The sequence below is a fragment of the Pelodiscus sinensis genome, chromosome 21 (assembly GCF_049634645.1).
Source record: "Pelodiscus sinensis isolate JC-2024 chromosome 21, ASM4963464v1, whole genome shotgun sequence".
Taxonomy (NCBI): Eukaryota; Metazoa; Chordata; order Testudines; family Trionychidae; genus Pelodiscus; species Pelodiscus sinensis.
In genome coordinates this window covers 6297339-6321856 of record NC_134731.1, presented here as the reverse complement: position 1 = coordinate 6321856, position 24518 = coordinate 6297339, and the positions used below count along the sequence as shown (strand labels likewise).

At 37.6% G+C, this 24518-nt stretch overlaps 1 protein-coding gene across 4 annotated transcripts in view; it reads right to left on the bottom strand.

The window, feature by feature from the left end:
- BRIP1 (BRCA1 interacting DNA helicase 1) overlaps positions 1 to 24518 on the bottom strand; it is a 250280-nt gene that overhangs the window by 36170 nt on the left and 189592 nt on the right. The window lies entirely within an intron of this gene.

The following is a 24518-nucleotide window of genomic DNA, read 5'->3' as shown; positions in this document are numbered from 1 at the left end:
GCTATCATGTCCCCCCTCAATCTTCTCTTTTCTAAACTAAACAAACCCAGTTCTTTCAGTCTTCCTTCATAGGTCATGTTCTCTAGACCTTTAATCATTCTTCACTGGACTCTCTCCAATTTCTCCACATCTTTCTTGAAATGCGGTGCCCAGAACTGGACACAATATTCCAAGTGAGGCCTAACCAGTGCAGAATAGAGCGGAAGAATGACTTCTCGTGTCTTGCTCACAACACACCTGTTAATGCATCCCAGAATCATGTTTGCTTTTTTTGCAACAGCATCACACTGCTGACTCATATTCAGTTTGTGGTCCCCTAGAACCTGTAGATCCCTTTCTGCCGTACTCCTTCCTAGACAGTCGCTTCCCATTCTGTATGTGTGAAACTAATTGTTCCTTCCTAAGTGGAGCACTTTACATTTGTCTTTATTAAACTTCATTCTGTTTACCTCAGACCATTTCTCCAATTTGCCCAGATCATTTTGAATTACAACCCTATCATCCAGAACAGTCACAACCCCTCCCAGCTTGCTATCATCTGCAAACTTAATAAGCGTACTTTCTATGCCAATATCTAAATTGTTGATGAAAATATTGAACAGACCTGGCCCCAAAACAGACCCCTGCGGAACCCCACTTGTTATACCTTTCTAGCAGGATTGTGAACTATTAATAACTACTCTCTGAGTACGGTTATCCAGCCAGTTATTCATCCACCTTATAGTAGCCCCATCTAAGTTGTATTTGCCTAGTTTATTGATAAGAATATCATGCGAGACCGTATCAAACGCCTTACTAAAGTCTAGGTATACCACATCCACCACTTCTCCCTTATCCACAAGACTCATTATCCTATCAAAGAAAGCTATCAGATTGGTTTGACATGATTTATTCTTTACAAATCCATGCTGGCTGTTCCCTATCACCTTGCCACCTTCCACGTGTTTACAGATGATTTCCTTAATTATTTGTTAGGTCACGGATCAAATCTAATTCATGGTCTAGTAGCTACAAAAGTGAGCAGGGACTCAGGAGAGCTGAGTTGCTCACCTGCCTTTGCTAGCAGTGCTTTGTGTAGCCTTGGGAAAGTCATGTAATCATTCCATGCCTCAGTTCACCAACAGCAAGGTCAATCTAACAATGCTTAGACACAGAGATACTGGGTGAAGTGTGATATCAGTTATCAGTACTCACAAGTCAAATTCTGCAGGCTTGTGTCTAAACTCCCATTAAAATCCAAGGGAATTTTCACTAAAGACTCCAGTGGAACTAGCCCACTATTATTATTGTCCTAAATTTAATTTTTATTTCCATTCATCTTTCTTTTTGGAAAATGATGTCATAGTAACATCAGTATTGCACAGAAAGCATATTTAGTAATTCATTTCAGAGTTACATCAGGGATAAATTCGGTTCTGTATGGTTTCTGTGAAAACAATGCATTGCATTATTCACTACCCACATCTGACTTGAACTACGAAGTTGGGTTTTTTTCAGAGGGTAGAGATGAAGAGAGGATTATATGAGTCTTTTTATAGTGAATATATAAGTTACTTAGTTTTACTGTTTTCTTCATATTAAGCTATTACAAATTGAGTAAATATAGAAAAAGAACATGAATAAATACACTGTGCTTAATAATTACTAATGTTAAAAAGAAATCTGTTAGCAACTTGTTACTTGGAACAATTTTTATAATCCTTGCAGTCTCTTTATCTTTCAAGTTATAAATCATGTGAAATATTTCTACTAACATAAAGAATGTATATGTCACAATTGCAAATGGTTAACTTGTCACCACAATTTTTTAAATGGCTTCCTGAGACTATGGATCGTTTTTCCTAGGCTTTGTAAAGATACATTGCCGCATCATACTACTGTGTGTTACTTTTCTGTAGGCATGCTGTTTTTAACCATCTATTAGTATCCTAAAGTCAGATGTACGTATTTTGAAATAATCTTCAAGATTGAAAACAAATATTAGAAACTCTTTGTAACCCTCATTCATCTTTCATCATTGCATAAAATGCTCTTTAAAATAAAAAAAAAACTGCTAAAGAAGGCTATACAGGCTGTAAGATTGCAAATTAAAATGGAATCCTCACCATTAATATTAACAACTTTGAATAGCTTAAACTCTGATAACCAAACAGGATCATATATATAGAATGATACTGAGTGACCAGAGCCTACACAAGCTTTTCATAATTTGTTTAACCCTTATTATTGAAATATTTCTCTTGGTGTAGTTATGTGTATTGTCGAGCAGAGTGGGGTAAACACTGCATAATAAACATTTCCAAAAATAGCTTGAATGAATACTGAATTCACTTCATTAATCTTTTGCAACCTTCTATTTTTTTCAGCAAATGTTCATATAAGCCTGTTTTCGCAAGTGTGAAAGCTTGGAGAAAGCAACAGCTCATAAATACTCAAGTGAATGTATCTGCATGGTCATTTTGAAATCTCTGATTTCCTACTTCTTATAAAGTTCAGTCATCCAATCAGGGAGCAAAATTAATACCACCTGACTTAGCAGACCCATTCATATTACAAACAAACAACAAAGTATCAAAGATATAAGTGAGTTAATACAATTAGTTCACAAATCACCAATATAGTTTTCTGAAAAACTTCTTAAATATTTTGTACAAGCATTTGCCAATAATTATCTGGAATTAATTTCTCAAATAGAAAAAAAGGCCAAACCTTGTGAACTTGGAACTCATAGGCTGGCTAGTTTTTCTTTAGATTTTTACTTCAATTTACTTCAAAAAAAAATTGGATATTAGTGTAGACTAGATATAGAGATCACTAAAATTTTGTACAATATGTTTTAACATATTATATAGCTGATGGATTAATTCATATAACTAAAATTGTGAAATGGGAACATCAAGAGAACAGAACTTCTAAGAGCAAAACTTCCACATTTTTCTCTTCCTCCCCACCCCCACTTTCTTCCTATCCCAGATTTGGAAACACATTACACCTTCCCCCACATTACACAAAAGGCACAACTGACTACGGGCTGCATTTGCAATATCCACATTCTTTCTTCCAACTTAACTGTCAAGTGTCTTGTACTATAGCATCATGTTCAACTGATAATTTAAACATAATTTTTCAGTCTATCATGAGGGTACTATTCTCTTGCCCAATAGTTTATTAATAACTCATTTAGACACCTGCTACGTGAAGCAGCATGGTTTACTTAAAATATAGTAAGTGCATTCCATGGTTTGCACATATGGAATATCCTCCTCTTTGGCTGTTCAATCCATTTTTTTCTTCTCTTTGGAACAGGGAATAAACAAACTGGGAACAACCAAACTGGAATTAACAGACCAAATGTTGCTTTGAGAAAGATAATAAAAAAAGACAAGGAAGATAAATATTGATGGCTGTGTTAGCACTCTGGCCTGCCTACAGGACTTAAAGCACATGTCCTATTGAAAAATGTTGTGATATCAGCACATATGTTTGAAAATTAGAATACAGAATGTGTTCTGATATCAAATAATGTGACAGGTGGTATTAATGCATGAAGATAAATACCCATTTGATCCTCAGAAAATGATGCAGGGCTGCTTAATACTTACTTGTCTGAATGCCCTGTCTCACATTCTGAAATAGTGAACCTAACCACCAGCTGGGAATATCAACTCCTTTCTTCCCTAATATTCTTTTCCAGCATTGGAGCCGGAAGCCATACTGAGGTTTCCTAACTCTTCTGTCAATGTTACTCATCTGCCATCTTGTGAAATGAAGTGAATCCCCTCATGATCCCTGTCGTTTAATCATATCAAAAAGCAAAGCGTACAGTCATACTGACAGCCAGTGATTGACATGGCCTGGATTTCTGCTGTCAAAGATTTGCATGTCAATCAATCAGAATCCATATGGCATCTGTTTACAATGATCTTAAGTCACTTGCCCTCAGTGTCATTATAAATCTTTGACAGAAACAAACTGGGACCCAGGTCTCTATTCCTGAATGTATGAATTACAAAGCTTTCATGTAGAATATATGAGTCAAGAGAGCTGGAGTGTAACAGTGTACTATGCTAATGACAAAAAGCAACAACAACAACAACAAAAAGTGGAACGAAAGCCAACAAAGACAACGAAGAGACATCTTCTGCTGGCACTTGATTTGACAGCCATTGTATTGATTTTGTAGCTTTTCATTTTCTGAAATAATGCATCTCTTCTGAATGTGTGTGAAAATCATCACCCTGGTAATGTCATCAAGCATCGCTCAGCTAATATTGAGCCACATCTAGACTTCTTTCCTGGTTTCTTTTGGCACTGCATGTGTTCACTTCCACTTTCCTCCTTTAGTATTGCAAGCCCATTAACTTACATTTGGAATACTATTGGAGAATAATCAGATTGATGGAAGGATCTGAATATTAGATTCCAGAGAGAAAAGTAACTCATCAGGCAGATATCCTTATTGCTTCAAAGATTTGGCACAGCATTCAGTGGGAAATCATTTTGGGGCAAGGCCACTAAAACACACAAAGTCATGCTGTTTTTTATTTTAGATCTTTGATAGTCTAAAATGTATGTCTGGTATCAATCACAGTTGGGCATGATACTTTCCTGTAATGAAATTCTAGTCACCCAAAGATTATAAAAGAGCCTTCACTCTTGATATTCATGAATAAGAAGTCTGCAAAGTTACCCACGTGTACTGCAAGAGCAATAAAGCTTTTCTCCGCATAAGCAAATTTAATGTACTTAATCCTGCCTGCATACTCACAGGTCATATCAGAACATTCTTTCACACCAATACTCCAATAACAAGTGTACTAAAAAGATTGATGATGTTAAAATTCTATTTTTTTTATTTCACTTTGGGTAGCTCTCTCATTTCTTCACATATTACCTCTTCTGAGGAGTGGTCACCTCTGCCTATTAAGGCCATTTCTTGCAGCCAAGATGAGTATCAGCTGCATGAAATTGAATTTCAGTGTCATATTGGGAACAGCACTGGAAGGGACCTGCTGGGTCATCAAGTTCAGTCCCCTCCTATCAGGAGCAACTCATTCATATAATCCAGGGCTGGGCAAGAAATGGCCTGCAGGCCCCATCTGGCCCGACTAACAATTTGATCCTACCATGGACTGCATCTGGCTGATTATTTATGTCCTGCTGCCAGAGCCACAGAATTTCCAGGAGGCGGCTAAGGTAGCAGGACCCTATTTAAAGGGACTGCGGCTCCCAGTTGCAGTGCTATCCCGGCCGCGGCCAGAGCTGCGAGTTTTTTAAATGGTCACAACTCCTCCAGGCAGCGGGCAGGCAACGCGGTAGCAGTGGGGCTAGGAGCCATGAATTCTTTGAATAGCAGCCATTTAAAAGGCTCATGGCTCTGCCACTACTGCATTGCATAGCCACTGCCCAGGGTTGCTACAGCTATTTAAAAGGTTTATAGCTCTGGCTCCTGCCAGAGTAGTGCTGTGACCAGGAGCCACAAGCCGTTTAAATAGGACCCTGCTGTCTGAGCCACCTCCTTGAAATTCTGTGGCTCCAGTAGCAGGACATACATAATAAGCGGCCAGATGCAGTGTGTGGCTGGATCAAATTGTTAGGTGGGACGTATTGTTTGGCCTGTGGGCCAGATCTTGCCCAGCCATGCAAAAGATGGGGACAATTTCATTAATAAGAAATGTGCAGTCCCTGACAATTTACCAAAATTTGTGGAGTGACCCCTACTCCACAAATTATTGGCCACTCCTGATATAATTCCATTCCTAAATGTGCCAAGGTATATTTTAAAACCAGTAAGATTATTTTTTCCCTTCTCTTTCTGGAAAGCTCTTCCAAAAACTTCTTCCTCCAATGGCTAGAAACCTTCTTATAATTTCCCGCCTAAATTTATTCATGGCCAGTTTATAGCCAAAAGTGTAAAGTGTACTAATGTCATATGCAGCCCTACAAGATCAATTCATTAAAAGGCAAATAGGTGTCAGCACATCAGTTTCTCCCCACGGAATGTTTTACTATAAGATCACAAGGAGTAATCCAATGTAATTTGCAACAGTATAATAAACAAACATTTTGAACTTTTATCAAGAATATTTAAAAAGTCAGCAAGGGTTATAACTCCCATTTTACAGATCCAGAAAAGGAAGCAAAAAAAAAAAAATCAAGCAATTTGCTCAAGGCTTCATTACACATCGTCAGAGTAAGGAAAAGAATCCATGTCTTCTGAGTGCCAGTTGTCTGCTCTAGCCGCAGTCTATGTTGATTCCCTAGACAAGTCATATAATGAAATAGTCTCATCTCTTCTAAGTTCAAACACCATGTGCCTGGGCATGTTTTGCTTTTAAACATTTAATGTCCCCCTCTTCCCCACTCCCACCTTTTACTGGTGTAAGTACAACTTAGTGGTGATTCCATTTACGTGAAAGAGATAGATGTATTTTTAGTTTGGTTAAGAATTAACTGACTATTGAGTAGCAGCAAGTTTTTCTATAAATACAAAATGCTTTTTCACTTTAATACACCATTCATTCTGACCCTGCTCAAAGAGACTGATGAAAGTAAACACCTATGCTAATCTGTAGGTTGGGAGGCATTTGATCAGAAGCTTTGCTCTGGATTTGAAGTAGGACGGTCTTTTACAAGATAACTGGCTGCTCCCAGGGTGGTATGTGGATATCCAATTCCTGTTGTCAACACAGACACACTTAAACCTCCTATTGTGTGTCCTATAAAAATTATATATTTTTTTTATTATGTAGAGTCTCCTGGTCTATGCACTCCTACCTACTCTAATCCTCTGGAAATGAATGACACCAGTTCTAATACCTGTGGATCTTATTACCAACAATTACCAATTTCTTTCTATTTTTACTGCACTTAAGGATACAAGCACACAAAGAAGATGTTAAGAAGATCTTTAAAAAAATTAGAAATCAATAACATTTCAGAGTCACTCATACTGTATGCTGCTGGATTAAATGCATTTAGTCATGATCCCTTTCCAACAAGACTTAAAGTACTAAAGCTATGAAATGCAATCCAAAGTATCTTTTCACCCAGCATGAAATGTACAGCAAAGGTACATAAATGAGGACATTTCTTTAAAGAAGGTATTGAGCTAGATGCTGGGAGGAAATACTTTGCTCTTAATCTTATACAACAATTAGGGCCCTACCAAATTTATAGCCATAAAAAACGTGTCACAGACCATGAAAGCTGGTCTTTGCATGTTTTTACCCTGTACTATACAATGTATTCAGGACAGATCAGCATCTCTCAAATTGGGGGTCCTGACCTAAGAGAGTTACTGGAGGGGATCCCAAGGTTTTTTAGGGGGGTTATGGTATTGCCCCCCCTTACTTTTCCATTGCCCTCCAATGTAGCTGGGCAGCTGGAGAGAGGCAGCTATTGAATGGACACCCAGCTCCAAAAGTGGCAGCAACCCTAGCAATGCAGAAGTAAAGGTGACAATATGATACCATGCCACTCATGCTACTGCATTACTGCCTTCAGAGCTACGGGCTGGACATCAGAGGCTGCTGACTGAGGGCCCAGCTCTGCAGATAGCTGTAAGTAACAGCGGCAATACCAAAGCAATTCTTACTTCTGAACTTCTGCTGGCCATGGCTCTGTCTTCAGAGTTGGGCTCCTGGCCAACAGCTACCATGCTCCAACTGCTCAGCTCTGAAGGCAGTGCCACCAGAAGCAGCAGAGCAGATGGATGGGTACAGGAGACTCCCTTACAATAACCTTGAGACCTCGCTCCCCCCCCCCCCCACCCGCACCCAACAACTCCTTTTTACGTCAGGACCTCTATAATGATAGCACTGAAATTTCAGATGTAAATAGCTACAATCATGAAATGTGCATGAAATTCTATGACCATGAAATTGACCAAAATGTGCCATGAATTTGGGGGGCCCTAACAATACAGTCAATCTATTAACTTCTTTCTCTTCCCAAGCACAAGAGAGAAATTAAAATCCTTTCCATTTTTGACTACAAATATAAAATGAGAATATTTGGTAGAATAAAAATAAACACTGGTATGTTAATCAAATGTTACAATCCATAGTATATTTATTATTTACCACACTGCTCTGATGGTTTAATAGTCATGCTTCATTATTGATCTTTTCAAGGGACCATATGAACTAACTGTCCAGAAAATCCTCTCTCAATATTGTAGTCATAAGGTCAAATTCTGAAAGCCATATGCAATTAAGCTAGAAAATCAGTAGGTAGGGATGAAAAGAAATATAGTTTTAGGAACACAGATATTTCCATAGATGGTTTAAATCACTAGTCAATCTTGTCCAGTAACTTATCCAAGAGAGGCCAATGCCAGATTATATGGAAGCAGGTGGCAGAATCCATGCAATGGACAGATATGAAATGTTTTCACTCTCTTCATAGTGGAGTTTTCCCATACACCTAAGTATTTTTAGTCTATCTTTGGACTCCTTCTGCCTCACATCCCATAATTACAAACATTTATTTATCTCTCATTTCATTGGCGCATTGATTCATTAGCAAGTCTGGTTTCCGTGCACTATATAGATATACAAATAATAATTGTTAAAAATTAAACCACTTTTATTCTCCAGTATTTATCTTCCCCATTCCCTCATCTTACAATATTTGCTTGTTTGGTTATACAATTTGCAACACCGTAACAATGTGTATTTATTGTCAGAGGGAAATTCTGCATGGTATATTAAGTGTGACACAAATTGTAAACACGTGCCTAAGAAAGTTTTATGCACTTCCTATAGTAAGCTAATTTTTGTTTAAGAATTCAAATCTTTATTTTTACTTCACAAATAGTTAGCCCTAAATTTGATCCTTCATTCCTAGGAGCTGAAATGATTCAGGAAACTAGAAAGGCATAGCTTTTTAAATATAGTTACTCAAACAGGATCTATATCATCTATTCACTTGTTAAAATTTAAGTGTTTCAAATGACATTAGCCTAAATCTTGGCATATGGGTTGTTTGAGCAAATGCAATATATTTTTAAAAATTAACTTTACTATTTTTTGGTTATGTAGATAGCTGCAAAATATACAATTAATACAAATTCTACTTTAAAGCAAAATAATCTTAGTTTTGGAAAATATGTTCAGCTAGAAGTAACTGGTTTGTGGAAGAATTTTCAGAGAGACTTAGGAAGCCTTTTGAAAATGCCGTTCTTAATAAATTAAATGAAACAATGCCTATTTTCAGAGCCGGCAGATCATACAGGGGCCAACTCAGAGCAAAACGGTAAAATGAATTATGAATGCCCCCACCGCCTTCACTGTCGCATTCAGTACTGTTATCATGTATTTTTTTTACTGAATTATAATGAAGCACAAATAAATAGCACAATACATACAATCCCCCAGGGGGGAAATAAAATCCTTCAATCACTTTATGCATACACAATGATATCACATCATAACCCTCAACCCACAAACAAAAGGATTTAAAGTTTTAACTAGGGATTTAGTCAAATTTCATCAGTATCGTATTTACATGGGTCAAGCAGAACAAGTGAAAGTTTTACTGTCAGCTCACTTTGCATGTTAGATTATTAACTCATATGAAGTCAGTGGAGGCAGCCCCTAAGGTACGATCCATTTTCCAATGTTGCAGAGTGTTTAAAATTGAGGTGATGTGTATTTGCCAAGGTATGGATTTTGTCCCATGACAAGTATGATTAATATAGCAGAGAAAATCCCCACATCTGTACTAGATATCTGCTTTAAGCATGACAGTGTAGGACAGCGGTTCTCAAACTGTGGGTCTGGATCCCCAAATGGGTTGTGACTCTGTTTTAATGGGGTCACCAGGGCTGGCATTACATTTGCTGGGGCGGAAGCCAAAGCCCGATCCCCACTTTCTGAGCTGGGCAGCGGGGCTCAGGTTACAGGTCCCCTGGCTGAAGCTCTTGGGCTTGCGTTTTGGGTCCCCTGCCTTCAGCAGCAGGACTTGGGCCCTGGCCACTGCACCCAGAGTGGCAGGCTCAGGCTTCCATCTCCCCTCATAGGGTTGTGTTGTAATTTTTGTTGTCAGAAGGGAGTTGCAATGCAATGAAGAGCCCCTCATGTAGGATGTTATATGTTGTGTGTGTATACAGATGTGTACATGGCATATATATAGGCACACACATTAATATCTGTTTGTGTTATTTTATATTGTATTATTATACATACATTGTATTATTATGTGTAATACAGCAATGCACAGAGGCCCCAGCTGAGACCAGAGCACTATTGCACTAGGCACTACACATACAGGCAGCAAGAAAGAGTCCCTACCTTTAAGAATTTACAATCTAAATAGACAATGAAGACATGCAAAGGCTTATTATCCCTCATTTGTGCATATTTATACATATAAAGACACATGATACAGACACACAGCATTTATAGTTGTGTAGCATTGCAAGTGTGTGTGTTTGCATACTGATATACACAGACGCACACAGTGTATTTATACATTGTGACAATACTTGCTATTTCCTTCTAACAGAATATTACAAATAATCAGAGGGTGATAACATAGGAATTTCCAATGGAAAAAAAAGGTGAATATGAGCTAAACTTAAAATAAACCACATAAAACTAGACTTTTTAAAGCCATAAACTTCCCAGTCTATTAGAAATAACGCAGGCTTGTATTTAAGAAACTTTTCCAAGTGCAAGTGTGATTTACATTGTTCAGACACTTATGGCTATTATTCATTTCCGTGAAGCAATACCCAAGAGCATGGTTTTGCATGATTCATATTAGACTTGTGCCGGTTCTGTACTTTCTGTTTACACCTGTGTAGATAGCAAAGATTTTTGAAAAACCGTATTTTCCTTCTGGGCAACCTAAATAAACTCTATCTTTCACAAATATCTAGTTGCCATTTATGTTGAAAATGTGATCTATTCCAAGGGTTGGTTCTACAAAAATTCTATATAGCAGTCAAGAACCATCAAGGTCATTTCCTCTTCATGAGTTATGTTTTGACTGGATTTTTCAATTTTTACTATGGCAACATATGGCCAATCAGAATAAGAGAGTCCCATCTGTTTGCAATTGGTTTCAGCTAGTATGTTTTAGTTCACTGGTAATATTTTACATGCTAAGCTAAGTATGCTTGAAGTGAGATTTTATTTTTTAAATGAATACACTTCTGTGAGAAGTAAAAAAGATCACTTAATTCTAAATTTGCCACTAGTAATTAGTGGAACAGTTTCACAATTTTAAATGTTTGTACAATCTATCCTCTCCATCAAGACTAGTGTTTCTCAAAGTGGTCCAGGAAACCACTCTGAGAAACATGTTAACTGGCCATGCCAGTTTGTTTACTTACCAGCGCCGCGACCACGGAGCTTCGCAGCTCCCATTGGCTCCAGTTTGCCATTTGCAGCCAAGGGGAGCCATGGTCTGGCCCACGATGCTTCCTGCGGCCCCGCTTGGCTTGAAATGGTGAATCAGAGCCAATAGGAGCAGTGAAGCTCTGTGGCCACAGCTCTGGTAAATAAACAAACGGGTGTGGCCAGTTAGCATGTTTCTCTAAGTGGCTTCCCAGATCACTTTGAGAAACACTGATCTATACAAAGTTCAGTTCTGAAATACTTTTACAGAACTTTACTAAAAGTAAAAAACATAAAAATGAAGGAAGTTGCAATCCCACCCAGAACCTCACATGTCTTTACTGTTTATATTAAGGTCTTATACAGCGTTCATTGTGTTGAGAGAGCACCAATAATCGTCTCAAGCTATGATTTCAAGCATTTACGGGCAATGGTTTATAACAAAACAAGACTGCTTTTGGCATGGAAACTACATATTGGGGGCTTGTCCAACTAGCTTTGGGTGAAATTCATCTCTCATCACTTCCCAAGATGACTTCCCACTAAACAAACACCTGAGTTGAGAGCATGACTGGATGAACCAGGAGTGCAAGCCTGGGCTACATTCATATTTACTGGATTAGTTTTAATCTATGCCATTTGTTTCTTTTTTAAAAGTATTCAATTTAAATACTTTAAAAGCCTTTTAACACAACATATTGCCACATTTTAACACAGTTAAAATGCTTTAGATAATGCTACCATAAGATGATCAACCATTATAATGAATTAGAAACAAACAGGGGGTGACATTTATATATTTGAACTTGGAATCACAGAGCCATATATTATATATGTTGATGATAGAAGTTACTAGCAAAGAAGTATTCCAGATGCCCTGAGAATGTGACCTACCAGATGATTATATTTACTCAACATCAACTAAATAAACTATATATTTATAGGACAGGGAAGTTTTTAATATTTGTGTCTGATAAGGAAATAAATAAACCACACACCAAACACAAATAATAATAAGAGCATTTATGTTATTAAATCTACTGTGCAGCAAATCATCGCACCATTGTATATGATGAAACTCTCTAACATAAACACCTGATAAATCATCCATCCAGAGACACAGTTGAATACAAACATCTACGAGATACACAAAAAAATGACAATTTTAGGACAGATTTATTAGCTTGTGGATATTTCTAATTGTTTGAACACTGTAATCTTATTCCCAATAGCAAAATCAAACAGTAACAGACACTAAATCTCAGAAAAATGAGGTTGCTTACTGAAGAAATGAAGAATGAGAGAGCGCAAGAAAGAGAATTAAACTAACCTTGCAACATAACTAAAGCAAACATATGGTGGGTAATGGCAATTTTCCACTATGGGATCACTTGCATCAGCCCTGTAATTGTGTCACTACCAACAAGGTTTGCTATAAGTACTAACACAAGAGATACAATGCAGAAGGTATAAAACAGGGAAAGCAAGGGGAAAAGATTTACTACATTCAATTATTTTTGTTAAGAAGCTTTCTCTAAGGCACAAGCACATAATATATTGTACTTTCCATTACCTGGTACAAATGTAAAACACATCTGAAAAATACATTTCTTCCCTTAAAAATATTAAAACAAGTAAGATGTCATGGCATTAGTTTGATAGATTAACTGTTATTTAGTAATGTTGTACTACATTAGCTAACAACAAATTAATATCATCAAACACATTTTATCCACTTTTCATTTAAAATGGTAGTGAGGAAGCAGAAATCCACATGAATTTCTGATTTTGAAATCTAGGACAGCTGTTTGAGACTAATCTAAGATAAGATGGGTAACAAACAACAGTCTGAAACTGTAACACATTTTGAATTAAAAAAAACATGTTGCTATCTCAGCCACCTCTTGGGATGAAAACAATTTTTATTATAAGCTCTAATGTAAAAACCCATGATTTTTTCACTGTAATATTGATTTGACACACACACACACACACACACGTACGTTATGAAATAGTTCAAACATTTCACCATATTATATCAAGTTTAACTGTCCCAACTATATTTTAAAGGGAGGCTCTTTCACCAACATCCAGTTAAATAAATTTCACTAGCACAATAGATTCCATGGTTATTTATGGTAAGAAGAGCAGAAGATTAGCAAGTTTTGATATAATTTTACTTATACATGCTCCAATCACCAGCAATGGACACTCATCACATTTCCTGTTTTGTTTTGTTTTTTTGTTAAAGTTTGTACTGCCACATTTTTCTTCAAAGCCTACAAAGAAATATTAAGCAATTTGACATAAAATTCAGGGAAAGATGATTAATGTCTGAAATACTACTATGTTATATATGTGGTTAAATCTGTTCTTGCAAATTTAGTTTTTCATATATGCCTTTGAGTGCATTTTCAATAATAAAGGCTATCATACTGATACATTACTAAGTGCCACTCCTGGCTCCAACCTAAAAAAACCCCCCAGACATATTAAATTCGTTAAACACCTCTGCCTGCACCTTTAACTTAAATATCAACTCAAAGTCAATTTAACTTCTGTGCCTTGAAAGATAATGGAGCAAATAATTAAGGAATTCATCTGCAAACACCTGGAAGATAGTAATAGCCAGCATGGATTTGTAAAGAACAAATCATGTCAAACCAATTTGATTGCTTTCTTTGATAGGATAATGAGCCTTGTGGATAAGGGAGAAGCAGGGGATGTGGTATACCTAGACTTTAGTAAACCATTTGATACGGTCTCACATGATCTTCTTATCAATAAACTAGGCAAATATAGTTTAGATGGGGCTACTGTAAGGAGGGCGCATAACTGGCTAGGTAACCGTTCTCAGAGTAGTTATTAATGGTTCACAATCCTGCTGGAAGGGCATAAAAAGTGGGGTTCCACAAAGGGTTGTAATTCAAAATGATCTGGACAAACTGGAGAAATGGTCTGAGGTAAATAGGATGAAGTTTAATAAGAACAAACGCAAAGTACTCCACTTAGGAAGGAACAATCAGTTTCACACATACAGAATGGGAAGCGACTATCTAGGAAGGAGTACTGCAGAAAGGTATCTAAGGGTCATAGTGGACCGCAAGCTAAATATGAGTCAACAATGTGATGCTGTTGCAAAAAAAGCAAACATGATTCTGGGATGCATTAACAGGAGTGTTGTGAGCAAGACATGAGAAGTCATTCTTCCACTCCACTCTGCACTGGTTAAGCCTCAGTTGGAGTATTGTGTCCAGTTCTAGGCACCACATTTCAAGAAAGATGTGGAGAAATTGGAGAGGGTCCAGAGAAGAGCAACGAGAATGATTAAAGGGCTAGAAAACATGACCTATGAAGGAAGACTGAAAGAATTGGGCTTGTTTATTTTGGAAAGGAGAAGACTGAGAGGGGGACATGATAGCAGTTTTCAGGTATCTAAAAGGGTGTCACAAGGAGGAGAGAGAACAATTGTTCTCCTTGGCCTCAGAGGATAGGACAAGAAGCAATGGGCTTAAACTGCAGCAAGGGAGGTTTAGGTTGGACATTAGGAAACACTTCCTAGCTGTCAGGGTGGTTAAACACTGGAACAAGTTGCCTAGGGAGGTTGAGGAATCTCTATGTCTGGAGATATTTAAAAGCAGGTTAGATAGACATCTATCAGGGATGGTCTAGATGGTACTGGGTCCGACCATGAGGGCAGGGCTCAATGGTCTCTCCAGGTCCTTTCCAGTTCTAGTATTCTGTGATGCTATGATTCAAACTGCTAACCCAAATAAGGTTAAATGGTGTTCTGCAACCAGCCTCGTCTTGTAATCTATCAGTTCAAGGGATGTGTCTTGAAAATACAGACATTGCCTGACAGTGTTGCCAACACTTTTCAAAAATCATGAATTGGGCCTCAAAATTCATGAACTGGCATAAAAATCATGAAAATAAAAAAAATAAATCACACGCTTTGGGTACTTCATATTTGCCAGCTGATTTGAGATGTTAGGATGCATTGGGTCATATTTTCCCCACAAACCTGACGATTTTTTTTAAAGTTTTTAAATGAAAACAAATTCTCACCTATCCACTCACAGCTTCCAGGATTTGAAACATTAAGGAAAAAACCGCAATAGATCATAAGAGAACAGCCACTCTGTCTCTGTGCCCTGGCCATGCAAAAAGGATACAGTTTTGCTAAACCCACAGATCTCACTTCGTCCTTTGAAAGAGTATAACACATTTCACCTGTGAACAGCCCTGGGATTGCTATATCCAACCACTACCAACCCATTTTAGTTCGGCACTCTCTGTCTGGACAGAAGACCGTCCTTTCATGCCAACCAACTTGCAATTTTTCTCACCTATCTTTGTTTCTGTCACCTGCTAACTTCCAAACAAAGCGACATTTTTTTCCCTGAAAGATCAAATTCCTTAGTAACTAAATTTACCCCTAAAATGGATTATCACTGTTGAAACAAAAGGGGACTACAGGCCAATACGAGGAAGGAAAATTCCTCCTTGACTCCGTGAATCTGAGGTAACCTAGTGCATGTTGTGGAGACCCCAGGCCCAGAACCAAATTAGCTGCTAGCAGGGGTGAAGAGGACTTAAATTTCTTACAGGTATTGTCCCATTGCAAATTGGGCCCCTGCCAGATCTTTAAATAGCTCCATGCTGGCTTTTGCCTCAGCTCAGCCAATTCTTGCTGGAACTGCTCACCAGGGTGCACCTGCTTACTTTCACTTCTGGCTGCTAGCCCTTCTCAATAACCATGCCCCTAGCTCACACTGCCAAAACACTGAACTAAAAATGTGGTCAAGGGCTAAGGTAGAAACTCCTGATTGGCCACATGCACAGCTCACCACATCTGTCCCAGAAAGTTAAACCCCTTATATACTCTTCCCCAACCGCAGAACCCCTTCAGAAGGCAAACAAATTGTGCTTATAGAATTTAAACTTTTACATTGTCTCAATTTAGAAAATAAATTTCCAAAAGTTTTAGACTACACGAGCACACCAGTACTAACTGAAATGCCATTTTTTGTTAAATTTAACGATTTCAGGGGAAAGTGTTTCCATTAAATTAGTCACAAAATATTTTTAATATACATACGAAACTCCAGAAAAACATACAAACCACGAAGTAGAAAAACATGACTATTTTAGCGAGATCTTGAATATAAATATATGTGCAGTACTTATGATTAAATATTATATTTAATTAATTTAATTCAACAGCATTATCAATGCCACAGATGAGCCAAAAAGATGCTTGTGTGGATGACTATTATACAATTTACAAGGTTGATACAAAATACAATACCGCACCAAATTCGTGACAGACACAATGAGAATATGAAACATTTATGAACTTTGTTTTGCTTTATGAGTTTCTTTTTCAAATATATGAGTAACTATAAACTGCATCTTCTGTTTTTCATATAACTTATATTCTAAATGAAACCTTTTAAAGCCAATAAAAGACGCACATCTATAAAAAAGGTTGTTTTGCTGAGTAAGACACTACTTTAACACATGGGGTGTATTTCTCACTAACTTTCATTACTTTTGAAAAATGATTATTTGCCGACAACTTTTTGAAGGAAAAGTCAGTGAAGGAAAAATAGAGCTCAAGAACAGGTATGTGGGGCTGGAGAATGAAGAAGGGGTATAGCAGGTAGATAATGAAGATAGAAGGGTAAGGAAGAAGAGAAGAGAAGAGTGGCTAGTCCCATAGATAAAGGGGAAGACTTAATGGAGACAACACCAATAATGAGCATTAGGAGGATACAGGATGGGTTAAAGGGGATTACAGGGGAAAATAGGAATGGCAAGGACTTGCAGCCAGAGGAAGCTAGAGATAGACTAGAGAATTTCACTGTCACTAGGAAAAGGCAGGTCTATGTGATTGGGGACTCCTTATTGAGAAGAATAGATAGGCCTGTAACCAGAGCTGATCCAGAGAATAGAAGGGTGTGCTGTCTGCCAGGTGCTAAGATATGAGATGTGGAACTGAGGTTGAAGAGGATTATTAAGGGAGCAGGAAGGAATCCGTTGATTATCCTTCATGTAGGAACAAATGATACGGCTAGATTCTCGCTGGAACGAATTAAGGGAGACTAGGCTGGGGAGGATGCTTAAGGAAATTGAGGCTCAGGTGATTTTTAGTGGGATTCTGCCTGTTCCTACAGAAGGGCAACTAAGATGTGACAGGATTATGATGATCAATAGATGGCTTAGGCAGTGGTGCTATAAGGAGGGCTTTGGGATGTATGGTCACTGGGAGGCATTTATGGACAGAGGACTGTTCTCTAGGGATGGACTTCACCTAAGTAGGGAGGGAAATAGACTTCTAGGATGGAGGCTGGCTCAATCGATTAAGAGAGCTTTAAACTAGGAATTTGGGGGAGATGGTTGGGAGATGCTCAGGTAATCTCTACGCCAGATTTTAACACTGAGAGGGAGGAAAACGAAGTAAGAAAGGATATAGCTGGGGGTAGGAGAATGAACATGAGGAAGGGTGGGGTGGATACTAGTGTAATAGGTCATATTGGAGGTATAACATCTGTGCCAAATTGGGAAAAGAATGTGAAAGAGGCCAAACAGCAAAAATTAAGATGTTTGTACACCAATGCGAGGAGCCTAGGTAACAAAAAGGAGGAATTAGAGTTATTGGTCCAGGAAGTGAAACCAGATATTATAGGAATAACAGAAACATAGTGGAATACTGGGCATGACTGGAGTACAGGTATTGAAGGGTATGTGCTGTTTAGGAAAGACAGAAATAAGGGTAAAGGTGGTAGAGTCACATTGTATATCAAAGATGAGGTAGATTGTAAAGAAATAAAAAGTGATGGAATGGAGAAGACAGAGTCTGTTTGGGCAAAATCACATTGGGAAAGAAAACTATCAGATCCTCCCCTGGGATAGTGCTTGGGGTGTGTTATAGACCACCAGGATCCAATTTGGATATGGATAGAGACCTCTTTAATGTTTTTAATGAAGTAAATACTCATGGAAACTGCGTAATCATGGGAGATTTCAATTTTCCAGATATAGACTGGAGAACAAGTGCTAGTAATAATAATAGGGCTCAGATTTTCCTAGATGTGATAGCTGATGAATTCCTTCATCAAGCAGTTGCTGAACCAACAAGGGGGGAAACTATTTTAGATTTGGTTTTGATGAGTAGCGAGGACCTCATAGATGAAATGGTTGTAGGAGACAACGTTGGCTTGAGTGATCATGAGCTAATTCAGTTCAAATTAAATGGAATGATAAACAAAAATAAATCTGAGACTAGGGTTTTTGATTTCAAAAGGGCTAACTTTAATAAATTAAGGAAATTAGTTAGGGAAGTTGATTGGACTAAAGAAATTATGGACCTTAAAGTGGAGGAGGCCTGGAATTATTTTAAGTTAAAGTTGCAGAAGCTGTCAGAAGCCTGTATCCCTAGAAAAGGGAAAAAATTTATAGGCAGGTGTGTTAGACCAAGCTGGATGAGCAAGCATCTCAGAGAGGTGATTAAGAAAAAGCAGAAAGCATATAAGGAGTGGAAAATGGGAGGGAACAGTAAAGAAAGCTACCTTATTGAGGTTAGAGCATGTAGGGACAAAGTGAGAAAGGCTAAAAGTCAGGTAGAGTTGGACCTTGCAAAGGGAATTAAAACCAATAGTAAAAGGTTTTATAGCCATATAAATAGGAAAAAAATAAAAAAAGCAGTAGGACCGCTAATTACTAAGGATGGAGTGGAGGTTAAGGATAATCTAGGAATGGCCCAATATTTGAACAAATATTTTGCTTCAGTCTTTAATGAGGCTAATGAAGAGCTTAGGGATAATGGTAACTTAACGAATGGGACTAAAGATATGGAGGTAGATATTACCATATCCGAGGTAAAAGTCAAACTTGAACAGCTTAATGGGAGTAAATCAGGGGGCCCAGATAATCTTCATCCAAGAATATTAAAGGAACTGACACATGAATTTGCAAGTCCATTAGCACAAATTTTTAATAAATCTCTAAACTCAGGGGTTGTACCATTTGACTGGAGAATTGCTAATATAGTTCCGATTTTTAAGAAAGGGGAAAAAAAGCGACCCGGGTAACTATAGGCCTGTTAGTTTGACATCTGTAGTATGTAAGATCCTGGAAAAAATTTTGAAGGAGAAAGTAGTTAGAGACATTGAGGCTACTGGCAATTGGGACAAATTACAACATGGTTTTACAAAAGGTAGATTGTGCCAAACCAACCTGATCTCCTTTTTTGAGAAAGTAACAGATTTTTTAGATAAAGGAAATGCAGTGGATCTAATCTACCTCGACTTTAGTAAGGCATTTGATACAGTACCACATGGGGAATTATTGGTTAAATTGGAAATGATAGGGATTAATATGAAAGTTGAGAGGTGGATAAGCAACTGGTTAAAGGGGAGACTACAGCGGGTCATATTGAAAGGTGAACTGTCAGGTTGGAAGAAGGTTACTAGCGGAGTTCCTCAGGGATCAGTTTTGGGGCCAATTTTATTTAATCTTTTTATTGCTGATCTTGGCACCAAAAGTGGAAGTGTCCTAATAAAATTTGTGGATGACACAAAGTTGGGAGCTATTGCCAATTCAGAAAAGGATCGGGATATCATACAGGAAGATCAGGATGATCTTGTAAATTGGAGTGATAGCAATAGGATGAAATTTAATAGCGAGAAGTGTAAGGTTATGCATTTAGGGATTAATAACAAGAATTTTAGTTATAAGCTGGGGACACATCAGTTGGAAGTAACAGAGGAAAAGAAGGACCTCGGAGTCCTGGTTGATTATAGAATGACTATGAGCCGCCATTGTGACATGGCCGTGAAAAAGGCAAATATGATCTTGGGATGTATTAGGCGAGGTATTTCCAGTAGGGATAAGGAGGTGTTAGTGCCATTATACAAGGCATTGGTGAGACCCCATTTGGAATACTGTGTGCAGTTCCGGTCTCCCATGTTTAAGAAGGATGAATTCAAACTAGAACAGGTACAAAGAAGGGCCACTAGGATGATCCGAGGAATGGAAAACCTGTCTTATGAAAGGAGACTCAGGGAGCTTGGCTTGTTAACCTTAACCAAGAGAAGGCTGAGGGGGGACATGATTGCACTTTTTAAATATATTAGAGGGATAAATACCAGGGAGGGAGAGGAATTATTTAAGCTTAATACCAATGTGGACACAAGAACAAATGGATAAAAGCTGGTTAGTAGGAAGTTTAGACTTGAGATTAGACGAAGGTTTCTAACCATTAGAGGAGTGAGGTTCTGGAACGGCCTTCCAAGGGAAGTAGTGGGGGCAAAAGATCTATCTGGCTTCAAGATTAAACTAGATGGGTTTATGAAGGGGATGGTTTGATGAGATAACATGATCTTGGTAACTAACTGACCATTCATTATCAGTGGGAAATAGGTCACTGGAGGGATGATAGGAATTATTAGAGAACTTTCTGGGTGTCTGGCTGATGAGTCTTGCCCACATGCTCAGGGTTTAGCTGATCGCCATATCTGGGGTCAGGAAGGAATTTTTCTCCAGGGTAGATTGGCAGAGGCAATACACTTCATAAGTGTATTCTCTATACTAGTATCTAAATCATTGATCAAGATACTGAATAGAACTGAACCAAAAAATAATCCCTGTAGGACCCCCCCATTGATATACCTTTCCAGCTTGCCTGTGAATCACTAATAACTATATTCTAGGAACATTTGTGCACCCACCTTATAGTAATCCATTTAGGTTGTATTTTTTTAGTTTATTTATGAGGTCATGCAAGACTGCATCAAAAGCCTTACTAAAGTCATGATATACCACATCTACCACTTCCCCCTATTCAGAAGGCTTGTTATTCTTTCACAGAAAGCTATTGAGTAGGTTTGACGTGATTAGATCTTGATAAACACTTTATTATCTTCTCAGTGTTTGCAAATTGATTGCTTAATTATTTATTCCATTATCTTTCCCAGTTCTTTACTGTGTTGTGCCCCCCCCCCCCAAAAATTGAATATTCTAGTGGAGAGTCTGTCAATTTTGTTTGGTGAGGACAGCAGAGGTATACAAATGAAGACCCCTAACTGTTGCAAAAAGTTCCATGAGGATCTTTAATTATCATGATTGAACGGAGCCACTTGTGAAAATTTAAAAAGCCAAGAAGCTGCTAATAGCGAGAAACAGAAAAATTGTATGTTGCAACACAAAAAAGAGAACTAAGACCACAACTCCTACTCTAGTGAGTAGCCCCGGTATTGCTATTGGAACACCTGGCACACGTAGAATCTATTTCTGAAACCATAAGCTTGCAGGAGCAGGCCCCAGATTACCACAGCCAGATACACAAGCTATTAGTAGTATGATCATTAGCATAGGAAAACAGGAAGATACACTGTAGCTAAATTAACTTGTCCTGTAAACCAAAACCCAGAAATAACTCAACACTGACACTCTATTTGTATCTTCCAGTTCTGGGATAAGGGCAGGAAGATGAAGAATTAAGGACAGGAGGATAAAGGAATCATAGGACTAAAAAAAAAAAAAAAAACCGAGTTTCACCTACACCAGCCTGCAGTTGCTTCATGCCAATGGCATCACACCTGCACAGCATTTTGACCCTACTAAGCCAGTCCTTTATTAGCATCCCCTACCTCCCCCCAGAGGAGTATGGAGAACTTTTTTACTGTCAGAGTAGATTAATTGCACCCAGAATACTTTTATTGCTGTTTCCCAAGGAAAACGTATTTGTTGAAAAATATTAGAAAAGATTCTGATGTCTTTAACAAATCTGCTATATAGGAAAATGAAAAATTGCTTTCATTATGGCTTTCATGTTGATACTTTAAAATGCAGAACAGACGTGAATAGAATTAAATGACACTTTTCTATCCATTTTGAACAGAACAAAAAAACTCCAACAGAATTCCATGACTGACTCTTGTTTATTAAGATTGTGCTAAGGAGAAAGGAAGAGAAGTTCTCTTCAGGAATCATAACAGAACCAGTCTCCAGAAACCAGGGAAATGTGTAGCCTAGTGAAAGGTACCTCATACACAGATAATGACATAGCAGTAATTCAAAAGCAAACAAATCCTGCTAGAATGAAAAATCAATGAGTTTGGAGAACTTTTGACAATGAAAGGTCTCTCTTCCTGTGGGATCAAGTGGCAAAGCCCCATTAACAGAGCAGCCATCTGCTTTTTCTTTATGTATTGTTTAACCATTTGTATAACTTTCTCCTTCCTCTATATAAGGCCACATGGAAGTAGATAAACAAGCTATATACATGGTTGAAAAAGAAGAGAGCCATACAAGAGCCATTTAAAAGAAAAAAGAAAAGTGCATCTAAGTGAAGTAACTCATCTCTTAGCACACACATTTTTTCTAAGGTCAAAGATGACAATAAAGCAGTTAGTCCCCCACACTGGCTCATCTTGAGTAATCGTATTGAAGTCAGTGGGACTACTCGTATCTGAATTTAAGTATTTGTTTAAATCTTTAGTAAGTCCTTTCTAGGCCTTTGACATAGCACTCAGCACAGGAGTAAAAAAATCAAGGCTGGAACCTCATGATTCCTTTAGATACAGCCCTCATAAAACACTATCTAGGAAGAATATTGCAATGAAAAAAACCAGACTGTTGAAATGTCATTTTCTTTTGACAATGTATGCATTTGCTTCAAGGCATCCTTTCAGGATTTTCTGGAGAGGTAAGGTCTCGAAAATGACTGCTAGAATTGTTGCTGCAGAAGGAAAAACACCACAAGAAAAAGACTAGTTACCACAAGACAAACAGAAATTAAGACCGAATAAATATCTTTGAAGACACTGTCTGTCTCCAAGGGAAACACTGGCACCACAATCCATTGCGTGAATTACAGACTTTGTATGTTTCACCAGTAGAAAGTTGACAAGAAGCTATAAGAAAGGAAATGATATACCACCATATAACATTATCTTGTTCCTTCATAGGGATCAGACAAAAGCTGAGGAAGCAGATGAGAAAAAAAATTAAGAACTGAATACTGTATATAATATTGCAAGTACAATCACAAACCTGACATCAGCATTTAGCACTTGGAAATGTGTAATCAAAAGCAAAAGAAAACTGTGGTCAGTGGTGTACACTGTTTAATGTAAAAGAATGTAGAAGCATGGAGTACATTATTGCTAAAGTTGTACCTCTAATAAGTATATAAGAAATCAATTTGTTTGTAAAGTAATTAAAAACATACACATCCTTTCCCAACTCTTTACTATATCACCTTCTCTCCACTTCACCTATATTTGTTTTACAATGCTGCGGTGAACAGTTTTGATCTAAAACTTTAAAATGTTCAAACTGTCAATTTTGATCTAAAACTTGATTGATTAGTCTTAACCTTTTGTGTTCTAAGATAACCACAGAGTGATGAAAAATTTGGCATGAATAAAGATATATGTTAATGAAAATAATATTACCCAAAGCTAAAATGGATAACTAATGCCTAGTTGTGTTCTTGCAACCTATCAGTAGTCTGGAGATGTTTTAAAAGAGTGGAATTAGCTTTAAAAAATACTTCTGCATCATACATATTTCTTATACTGAGAAATAAAGCCCAGGACTATTGTGATCTTATTACAGTTTTTCAGATGATTTCCAAATGTTTCATTACTACATAGTCAGAGGATACTATTTCTGATCCAGATGCTTAAAAGAGCATGTCTAACCAAGAAATTCAATCTGAGCTAGACTTGGCAAAGTTTTTTTTTTTAAACCTGTAGGATGATGCTTTGGAAACTGCTCAAACAAAAGCCAAAATAAAAATACACTACTGTCAACTGTACACTTGGCTGCTGTTGAAAATAAAAGACACATTTTCCACAAGCCTGAACTGCTGCTGAGATTTATAAAGTATAAAATTTACCAACACTGCTAAAATTTTGTGCTTTCCTTTTTACCTAAAGTTAAAGTAACCATTCCTAAGTTGTATTAACACAAAAGATGCAATAAAAAGATATATTAATTATTTTATACTTACTTTTTCACCAGTTATTTATAATAGATATCTTTAGTATAGAATTTTAAAATTCTGAAATCTTTGATAATAAACTACATAGACTCACATCAGTATGGTGGCACCTTTTGCAGGGCTTCCATTAACAACAATATAGAATTCCACAGAACCTT